The sequence below is a fragment of the Callorhinus ursinus genome, unplaced genomic scaffold, assembly GCF_003265705.2.
Source record: "Callorhinus ursinus isolate GAN/ISIS: 27379988/994484 unplaced genomic scaffold, GSC_fseal_2.0 scaffold40, whole genome shotgun sequence".
Lineage (NCBI taxonomy): Eukaryota > Metazoa > Chordata > Mammalia > Carnivora > Otariidae > Callorhinus > Callorhinus ursinus.
Window position 1 is genome coordinate 854,452 of NW_027397102.1, and position 11,502 is coordinate 865,953.

At 38.7% G+C, this 11,502-nt stretch overlaps 1 long non-coding RNA gene across 3 annotated transcripts in view; it reads right to left on the minus strand.

Moving 5' to 3' along the window:
* Positions 1 to 693, minus strand: part of LOC112833870 (uncharacterized) — a 61,172-nt gene extending 60,479 nt beyond the window's left edge. For all 3 annotated transcript variants that reach the window (XR_012374792.1, XR_012374793.1, XR_012374794.1), the window contains exon 1: positions 496 to 693. This is a non-coding gene — a long non-coding RNA (uncharacterized lncRNA). The remainder of the gene's footprint in view (positions 1 to 495) is intronic.
* Positions 694 to 11,502: the final 10,809 nt, after the last annotated feature.

An 11,502-nucleotide genomic window follows, 5' to 3' on the forward strand; every position in this document is an offset into this window, starting at 1 on the left:
GCTGTGCCCCACTACTCAAGGAGAGACACTACGAGCATTTCCTAATGGGAGTTACGTGTGATACACTAGGGAAGTGGAAACACTGCAGGTGACCGCAGAGAGCAAATCTAGATGGAATCCGCCCCGGCCCCCAGGGAGGAGCTGGAGTACCCTCAGACTCAGTAGTAAGACCCCCCACCCGGAACAAAGGCAAAGAAAGCCCTTATAATTGGATGAGCCTAGTACTAAGGCCCATCCTTTAAATACACCTTCTGCTACGTAAGAGGAACCCCAAATTTCTAAACAGAACGTTATGGAAAACAGCGACGCTCATGTGCCTCAACCCTGATTAGAGTCTGTATCCTTTCACAATGGAAAGTAAACGCTCAACATCCTTTTGTAGGCTTGAGGCCCATGCTGTCCCCCACTTTTTCCTCTCGTGAACCGGGAGAATACACAGATCAAGAATCTCCCCGTCCCGAGTTCCCTCCGCCGCCCTCCATGTTCTTCTCCTACCTCCTGGCTGAACCGAGTGTCGTAGCGTGAATTCTTAGCGCTGGCCGTCGCAAGACAGGGTAGAGGGAGCGGCGGCACAAAGTTCGCGGATCTAGGGTGGCTGCACAGGCCAAGGTAGAACTGGACAGGCGAAAGAGAACCAGCGGCGCCTGCAGCCACAGCGAGGATGCCAGTTAAAGCACGGCCTCCCCGGGACCGCCGCAGTATGCTTCTGGCGCATGCGCGGAGTACGCCCTCTTCTCTCCACCCCCACCCATTACCGCCTTTCAGGGGTTAACCCTCGGGCCTTCTTCACCTTTTCCCCAGGGCCCAGTGCCCTAGCCCATCCTGCTTCTTCCACCTCTCCTCCCCTTGGTCTCACCGGCCTCCATCACCATCCCTTCTGCAGCCCATCCTTCCTTCGTCAATCCCATTCCTATTCTTAGCTCACCATTTCCTTGCCAAGTCTCCCCGTTGGCTACCTTTATTTGCTCTTTGCGTTCTTTTCGTTGTTGTTAAGTTTTATTGAGATATAATTTTGTGTCATACAATGCACCAACTTAAGGTGTACAAAGAAATGGATTTTAGTATGTTCACAGAGTTGTACAGCCATCACCACGATTTTAGAATTTTTCATTACTCCAAAAACAAACCTCATGCCATTAGCGTATCTTTGTGTTCTTTACATTTTTGTTTAAACATGTAATGTTTTAACATCGATATTTCTATTTTTATAGCTGTAACAATGTGTCATCTTAACTATTTTTCCATGTTTCTAATTATCATCTTTATTTTTTTAAATAAATGGACAGCGTTCATTTCTTAAGTAGTGTAAAAATGAGGTCTGACCTCAATAATAATTCTTGCAGATGGAGTTACTCTTTCCACTTCTCTTCCTTTTGACAAAACTTCCCTAATCTACAATGGTCCCATCTGAAGAAAAATTTAAAAAGGAGGCACAAGTTGTAAATTTTGAATCCTATAAAATACTTAGAGTCCTGGGCCTACCCATTTGTCTGAACTTCCCAGTTCATAAGCAGTTCCTCAGAAGTGGTAATGGAGAAATTTGGAGACCTCTAGTGTATTCACCCACTTGCGGCTAACATTCTGAGGCTCTATTTCCCTCACCCTACACTCTTAGAGGACATGATGGTTAATTTTATGTGCCAACTTGGCTGGGCCATGATGCCCAGATATGTGGTCGAATATTATTCTGGATGTTTCTGTGAGGGTGTTTTTGGGTGCGATTAACATTTAAATCTGTGGATTTTGAGTAAAGCAGGTTACCTGCTATAATGTGGGTGGCCTCATCTGTCAGTTGAAGGCCTGAATAGAAGAAAAGACTAACCTTCCCCAAGCAAGAGAGAATTCTGCTAGCAGATAGCCTTTAGACTTGAACTGCAACATCAACTCTTCCCAGATTTTGGACTTCCTAGATAGATACAAATATATAATTATAATTATGAATATGTGATTATAGCCATGTTGGAGATATATATGTGTCATATTGGTATGGTCATAAATATCTATATATAGATAGATAAAGATATCATGTTGGTTCTGCTTCTCTGAAGAATCCTGAGTAACACAGAGGATTTCTTGAAACCTGTGAATACCCTGAACTCAGGTTGGGGTGCAGGGAGAAGAGGCAATCAAGAATACTCTATTAATCCCTTGAATACAGCTTTGCATTGTCAAATTGTACATCAACTAAATCTGACAGAACTGGACTTAACTTTGCAAAAGCTATCGTTACAAGGATATAAAACAACTGAGGAAATAAGTATCCTTGTCTTCTCAGAGTCCAGTAATTTTTCCATGTTAGTACTAGTCTACTTTGGTACAAGAACTTGTCTGTTCTTTGTGATTTTTGAGGAATGAGGTAATGGGAAAGCAGAGACTGGCAAGATGGTACAGTAACAAACTCATATTAATAAAGGCCTTACTTTCATTGCTAACAGTTAATTAGTTTGAATATGTGAACAAGATGGCTAAGAGACCAAGTAATGGGATTGATTTGTTTATTGACACCCTGATAAATTACTTGGAGAAAAACCTCTTGCAACAAAATCCAGCCAGGGGACAAAAATTAGATACACTGGGGCCTAGAATCCATCCAGTCTTGTGTATGGGCAATAAAGATATCTGGTTATAGAGGAAAGATGTGTTATTTAAGAGGATGTGTATGTTTTTAAGGAGGTCATAACTGTAATTTGGGAGATGTTTGTATCAACCAGGAATCACTGTAAGGGGCAGAAAACCCATCTGTATTTTATTTTTTATTTTTATTTATTTTTATTTATTTTTGAAGATTTTATTTATTTATTTGACAGAGAGACAGCGCACACCAAGCACAAGCAGGGGGAGCAACAGAGGGAGAGGGAGAAGCAGGTTCCCCATCCAGCAGGGAGCCCGATGTGGGGCTTGATCCCAGGACCCTGGAATCATGACCTGAGCTGAAGGCAGACACTTAACCAAATGAGCCACCCAGTGCCCCTCCCATCTGTATTTTAGATGTAAGAAGGAATTTAATATAAAAAATTACATGCCTACAAACTATTTGGAAGGAAAAGAGGAACAGGTTCTAGGTGGAGTCTCAAGGAATAACTCCCAGAAGAATACAGAACTGACCAACCAGAGTTCTATTACCACCGCTGCTGCCACCTCAGTCATGTAAGCACATTCCCCAGGGCCCATCCCAGGCCCCTGCCTCCCCTAGAGCCACCACCCTTCAAAAAACCATCTAACAGAGAACATGGCTGAGACTTAAAATTCCCGAGGGAAAAAACGGGTCAGGTGACAGCTTTGCTCCTGAGCCTGCCCTCTCCCTACAAAATATGCATTTCTGGCAGCTGGACATAGAGGAATAATATGAGGCCTTGTGGTAGGGACCTGTCCTCTGGCGGGGGGCTGGAGGATCCTTTCGAAATAGGGTTTGGGCTTCTGAGGGAGGGCAGTTCTTGGATGGGTGGGATGGGGAAAAAGGATCAGGTTTGAAATCCCCTTCCAATCCAAAATAACCCCATCTGGCTTGAGGGACCCTGGAGTGAGTCTATGCATAGGCATCATTAAAGGTAGGGGTCCTGGTCTGGTGGGGTTCTCTAGATGGGGGTTCCAAGCTGGTGTAAGCCATCTTCAATGTGTCTGTGTGCTCAAATCTGAGCCCCAGAGCCCCAGAACTGGACTTGGGGGTCTTGGGTGGGTCAGGGGCTCAGATCAGAGATTCTCAGCCTAGAGGCCCTTAAGGCAGGGTTTAGGAAATCCAGAATGTGGGCTTGAGGGTTTAAGTACTCCCAGAAGTGGGATTACAGTGTTGCCACTGGGTCTGTGGGCTCCAGTCTAAGATCGTGAGTGTGAACCCTGGGGCCCAGGATAATGGGGTCCCCATTAGAATTGGGAGCATGGATCATGGTTCTGGCAGCCCCACCCAGGGCAGAATTTACAGAGTACCTCTCAAAACAAACAAAAACAAAAGTAAAAACTAACTAGTATCGCTAGTACCTATGAGGCTACAACTGCATCCATGAACTCAAGAGTACACCAAAGCCAAAGTGAAAAACCACAGCTGCTGCTGTCACCACCATAACTGATTATTGGCAGACAATGCTGATGAATGAACATCCAAATGTTATTTGTGTGGCAAGGCTGCACAATTCACTTGTCAGGAACAGGTAAAATGTAACTGGAAGATGTCACATTTGCCTTCCAAATCTTGAAGAGTTGATTCTAATTGATAGACCCTATTTTACCTCCAGAACTATGGCTGCAAGTGAGTATAGAAAGTGGACTTTTTGACTTTCCAGCTTCTCAAACAAGAAGGATAATTAAATGAGGACTGAATAAGGCGGTCCAGAGTACCCAGCTCAGTGGTACATACAGTAAAGGGAGTATTCAGTTGGGAAACCTGGGATGTAGTCTTAGCTCTGTCATGGTCTTAATTTGATCTTGGGAAGATTCCTTCCTCTCTTGGGCCTAGCAGAGTTTATCTAGTAGTTATTGAAGAGAAAGATTTTAAGCAAGAGAGTGATGTGGTCCACTTTGCATTTTAGAAGATCACTTGGTCAAGAGATGATGTAGACCTGCTTTAGAGTAGTTGTGGGTTGGAGAGAAGTGTGACACCTTGGAGAAATATTTAAAAGATTAAAGCATTTTGTAATGATAAAAAGGATGATTCGTCAAGAAACTATAACAACTAAAAACATATATGCACCTAACAAAAGATCCCCAAAATGCATGGGGAAAAAACAGACAAAATTAAATAGTTAAATGAATAATCTAACAATAATAGTTGGAGAATTAATATTCTCAATAATGGGTACTACAAGTAGACAGAAAATCAGCAATGATATAGAAAACTGGAACAATACTATCAACCAAATTGATCTAATTGACATCTAGAGAATGCTCCAACCAATAGAAGCAGAATAAACACTCTTCTCAAGCACTCAAGAAACATTTTTCCAAGACAGAGCATATGCTAGGCTAAAAAACAAGCTTCAATAAATGTAAAATGATTGCAATTATACAAAGTATGTTCTCCAATCATAATGGAATGAAATAATAAATCAATAACAGGAGGAAATTTGGGGAATTCACAAAAATGTGGAAATTAAATATTGCACTCCTGAATAACCAGTGTCAAAGAAGTAATCACAAGGAAAATTAATAAACACCTTGAGATAAATGGAAAAGAAAGCACAACATACCAAAATTTATGGGATGCTGCTCAGAGGGAGTAGCAGTGGAGTATAGGAGTAGTGCTCAGAGGGAAATATATAGCTGTAAATACCTATACAAAAACAAAAGAGATCTCAAATCAATAACCTAATCCTCCACCTTAAGAAACTGAACAAAAAAGAGCAAACTAAGCTTAAAGCAAGCAGAAGGAAGGAATAAAGATTAGAGTGAAAATAAGTGAAATAAAGAGTAAAAAAAAAAAAAACTAGAGAAAATCGACAAAGCCAAAAGTGGCTTTTTGAAAGATCATGAAAATTGAAAAAACCTTTAGTTGGACTGACCAAGAAAAAGAGAGAAAAGACTCAAATTTCTAAAATCAGGAGTGAAAGAGAATGCATCACTACTGACTTTACAGAAATAAGAGAAGTATAAAGAGATATTATGAACAACTGTATGCCAATAAATTAGGTAACCTAGATGAATGAGACAAATTCCCAGAAAGACAAACTGCCAAAGCTGCCTCAGAAAGAAATAGAAAATCTGAATAGACCTACAACAAGTAAAGAAACTAAATTAACAATTTACAAACTTCCCACAAGAAAAGCCCAGGCTGAGATGGCTTAAATAGTGAAAATTTCCAAACATTTAAAAGAGAAATAGTATCAATTCTTTACAAACTATTCTGAAGAGTAGAAGAGGTAGGAAGACCTCAAAAATCATTCTTTGAGATCAGTATTACCTTGAAATGACAACCAGAGATATCATAATCATCATAATAAAAATGCTATAGATCAACATTCTTTATCAATAAAGATGCAAAAACACTCAACAAAATACTAGCATACCAAATCCGGCAGCATAAAAAAGGATTATACACCTTGATGGAGTAGTATTTATCTGAGGAATGTAGGATTAGATGAACATATAAAAATCAATGTAATATACCATATTAATAGAATGAAGGACAAAAACCACATAATCAACTCAATAGCCACAGAAGAATTTGACAAGATCCAATGAACATTTATGATTTAAAAAAATGCTTAATAAACTAGGAATGGGAAAGAACTTCCTCAATCTGATAAAGGGCATGTACCAAAAGCCCACAGCTAACATCATACTTAATGGTGAGACTGAATGCTTTCCCCTTAAGGTCAGGAACAAGACAATGCTGTTCATTTTCACAACTTCTATTCAACTGGTGGTTCTAGCAAATGCAAAAAGTCAAGGCAAACTCAAGAGATGCAGAAAAAGCATTTGACAAAATTCAATACCCCTTCATGATGAGAACATTCAACAAAGTAGAACTTCCTCACCTCATAAAGAATATGTATAAAAAACCCATAGCTAACATCATACTTAATGATCTTAAAGACAAAGCTTTCCCCCTAAGATCAGGAACAAGACAAGGATGTCCACTTTCACTACTTCTATTCAACATTGTACTGAAAGTTCTATTCAGGGCAATTCGGCAAGAAAATTAAATAAAAGGCATCCAGATTGGAAAGGAAGAATTCAAACTATCTCCATAGTTTGACGTAATCTTGTCTATAGAATCTTAAGGAATCCACTAAAAAAACTACTGGGACTATAAATCAGTTCAATTTAGCAAGGTTGCAGGATAAAAGATCAGTATACATAAATAATTGTATTTTTATATACTAACAATGAACAACCCAAAAATGAAATTAGGAAAATAATTCCATTTAAAATAGCATCAAAAGAATGAAATACTTAGAAAAAAATTAACAAAAGATGTGTGAGACTTATACACTGAAAACTACAAAACATTGTTGAGTGAAAATAAAAATCTAAATAAATGGAACAGCATCCTGTGCTCATGTATTGGATTACTTAATATTGTTAAGATAATATCTCCAAATCTATCTACAGGTTCCACAATATGTATCAAAATATTAGTTGTCTCTTTTGCAGAAATTGACAAATTGATACTAAAATTCATATGGAAATGCAAGAAACTCAGAATAGTCAAAATATTTTGGAAAAGAAGGGAAAAGTTGGAGGCCTCTTACCAATTTCAAAACAAAATACCAGACTACAGTAAGGAAAACTGTATGGTACTGGTATAAAAGTAGCTGTATAGATATATGAAATAGAATTGAGGTAAGTATATGAGAAACTAAGGAAATGAAGAATGACAATAACTAACTCCAGGCGACAAAAAGCTGTGCAGGCAGTGAAAACTGATCAGAGTATTCATGGCTCAGCCATATGTGGCATTTACATGGGTTATAATTATGTAAATGTTGGATAGCGACCCAACCAATATTAGGAGAAAGGTGAAGCAGGGGCAGGGGGGCGGGTTGGGGTGGAGAATTTGAAATGTGTAAATGTATGAGGTGGCCCCAAAGATGGTATAGGTAAGGGAGGGCTAAACGTTCATTCTCTGAAATGGAAAATCACAGATCAATTAAAACATCCCAAACTGAAACATCAAGAACTCATAAGCATGATTTATAGTTATGACTCTTTATTTTTTAATTTTTTTAAGATTTTATTTATTTGACAGAGAGAGACAAAGTGAGAGAGGGAACACAAGCAGGGGGAGTGCAGGAGGGAGAAGCAGGCCTCCTGTGGAGCAGGGAGCCCGATGCAGGGCTCGATCCCAGGACCCTGGGATCATGACTTGAGCCGAAGGCAGACGCTTAACGCCTGAGCCACCCAGGCGCCCCTAGTTATAACTCTTTAAATCAGTGTGTTTTAAACTGTGAGTTGAAATCATTTAATGTATTTGAGAGATCAATTTAATAGGCCACCACCAGCATTTATTACAACATGAATAGAAAACGTCATAGCCAAATTATGGAAAGAGCCCAGATGTCCATCAACTGATGAATGGATAAAGAAGAGGTGGTCTATAAAAATATTCCAATATATAAATATTCCACATGCAGAAGATGTGTGTGTGTGTGTGTGTGTATACGTAAATATTCCAGACTGGAATATTACTCAGCCATAAAGAAGAATGAAATCCTGCCATTTGCAATGATGTGGATGGAGATAGAAAGTCTTATGCTAAGCGAAATTGGTCAGTCAGAGAAAGACAAATACCATATGATTTCACTCATATGTAAAATTTAAGAAACAAAACAGATGAACATAGGTGGGAAAAAGAGGCAAACCAGGAAAAAGACTCTTAACTATACAGAACAAGCTGAGAGTTACTGGAGGGGAGGTGGGCCAAGGGGACAGGTTAAACAGGTGATGAGTATTAAGGAGGGCGCTTGTGGTGATGAGCACTGGGTGTTGCATGTAAGTGATGAGTCACTAAATTCTACACCTGAAACTAATACTACACTGTTAACTAACCGGAAGTTAATAAAAACTTGAAAAAGAAAAGAATAAAACTAGGGTCTTTGCCTGAAGGGGGAACAAAAAGAGTTGCAGGGACTCACAAATTCATCACCTATCTTCAAAATTTCATGTTGTCTTCCTGTATATCAAACTGAATTACATTTCCAGGATCTCCAGTCTCAAGAAAAACAGGAAAGAATGTATTCCCTTATAGAAATCATTTGCCCAATTCACAGCGCTAAGAAATCATTTGCCCTCCTGGGGTCCCCAGGTGACTCAGTCGGTTAAGCATCTGCCTTCAGCTCAGGTCTAGATCTCAGGGTCTTGGGATGGAGCCCTGCTTCGGGCTCCCTGCTCAGCAGGGAGTCTGCTTCTCCCTCTACTCCCCACTCATGCTCTCTCTTGCTATCTCTGTCTCTCTTTCTCAAATAAATAAATAAAATCTAAGAAAAAAGAAATCATTTGCCCTCCTCATTCAAAATTTATGCCATAGTGTCTAGTGTACAGTACATCTCAAATGAATATTAATTTTCTCTTTCCCCTTGTCTTCCCCAACAGTCCTAGGCTAGAAAATAGAGCTGGTGGTATAATGAATCTAAGGTATACAGATATACACATATAAATTTCATAGTTACTTCATCATTTTATGTTCCCTTTTGCCATATGCACCTTTTAAACATTCCAGTGTGTAGCTTACATTATTATATGATCCTAATTTTTAGGTGGGCTCTATTTTACATTTATTGGAAGTTTCTAAATTAAAGAAATTAATGGATAGAGAACTTGTTAGATTTTCTAGTTGTATCAGTTATGGTAGGTTGTGTTTTATAAGAAATTTGTCCATTTTATTAGGTTATCAAATTTATTGGCATAAATAAATTATTCTTTTAATATCTAAAATAAAACATCAAAATGCATTGCACACATTAAAGGTAAACTTTTTTTCTTAAATGTGTTTGAGTTATAACACATACACATGTATCCTCTATTGTGATGTAAAATGCATATCTTACTTCATGCCTCCATTAAAGCTGTTTGAAAATCAGTACTTTAAACTATCGGCATGTATTACTTTAATAAAAGTATAAACCTAAAGGGAAATATACATGTGATAATTAATAAGGTTAATTTAATATATATCAAATTTTGAACCACAGAGATTTTTTGCCTTTTGAAACCATTTATGCAGCATCATTTAATTGTTTAGGAATAAAACTCATTTCATTACTGTATATATGGCAACTGCTCATGCTCTTTGGCTCTAAACTTTTATTAATTTTTGAAAATAGTTTTCTTTGTCATTGCATTTATGGAACCAGTTGCACATTCCAATCAAGTCATATTGAAAGTAAAGACCAACGGCTACATATATTATTCTTATGTCTGTGTTTTACCAAGTATGTTTGTATTGCCTGCCGGAAAAAAAATCATACGCTAAACGTATAGTTAACTAGTAACTTAAAGAAAAATATTTATTGTGAGTTTTTAAAATTACCAATAACCAGGGTGCCTGGGTGGCTCAGATGATTAAGCATCTGCCTTCAGCTCAGGTCATGATCCCAAGGTCCTGGGATCGAGCCCCAAATCAGGCTCCCTGCTCAGTGGGGAGCCTGCTTCTCCCTCTCCCTCTACTGTTCCCCCTGCTTGTGCTCTCTTGCTTTCTCTGACAAATAAATAAAATTTAAAAATAAAATAAAATAAAATTACTAATAACCTAAACTCATTTCAAAAGTTGTAAAGTACAGAGAAGGAAAATAAGGAGAAAAAAAATTGTATTCAATCATATAAACCCAAAATAGCTATGGTTGATATTTCAGTGTCTAGTATTCCATACTTACTTGTGTATCTATATAAATGAACATGTCCATAAATCTTTATGCAGTTTATATAAGATATAAACAATTTGGAAAACAACAGAGAGGAAATGTGCCCAATATTTAAATTGCGGTTTTGTAATTTATTTTCCAAGTGATAATGTGTTCTTTATACTGACTGCTTCAATCCTGTTACGTTTTATAACTTAAACGGTGCCGATTATGTTGAAAACTAGGACTCCTTTGATAAAATATGCAAGATTGTTTAAGTATCACTGTGGCATTTTATTTATTTTTTTTAAGATTTTATTTATTTATTTGAGAGAGAGAGGGAGAGAGCACCAGGCAGGGGGAGAGGCAGAGGGAGAAGCAGATTCCCAACTGAGCAGGGAGCTGGACTGAGGGCTCCACCCAGGAACCCTGTGATCGTGACCTGAGCCTAAGGCAGATGCTTAACTGTCTGAGCCACCCAGGCGTCCCTCACTGTGGCATTTTATTTTATTTTATTATTTTATTATTTTTTTAAAGATTTTATTTATTTATTTGACAGAGAGAGACACAGCCAGAGAGGGAACACAAGCAAGGGGAGTGGGAGAGGGAGAAGCAGGCTTCCCGCTGAGCAGGAAGCCCGATGTGGGGCTCCATCCTAAAACCCCGGGATTATGACCTGAGCCGAAGGCCGAAGCTTAACTGAACCACCCAGACGCCTGTCACTGTGGCATTTTAAAGACTTTTTTTTTCTACTTTATGTAGCTTATATCTTTATGAACATTTGTATTTTATTTTTTAAAACAAAGGAGGTTGGTCTAATTTGCTATGATTTGTTTCTTTCATTTACCGGATTAGATACCTCTCATACATGTTTTTCCTATGTCCATAGGACGTATGTAAAAACATCATCTACTAGATCGCAGTTATAATTCTTATTTATAAGAAATCTTACAGGGTATATTTTCTGAACAGGGAAGGATTCAAACAAACCTAAAGATCCAAGTGTTTATTTAAAAAAACAAAAACAAAAACAAAAACAGAAAACACCAACACTCAGCCATGCTTTTGACCTCAAGGATAGCAGGAAAGTTGAGGCGGGGCGGGGGAAGGGCAGCTGGAAAGCCTCTGACGCATAATTGGGGCCGTGCGCAAACCTTGTGTGACGTTGCTGAGGCCCCTAGAGAAAAACGGCCACTTGTTTCTGAGCCTTCCTAAGGGGAGTTGCGTCGGA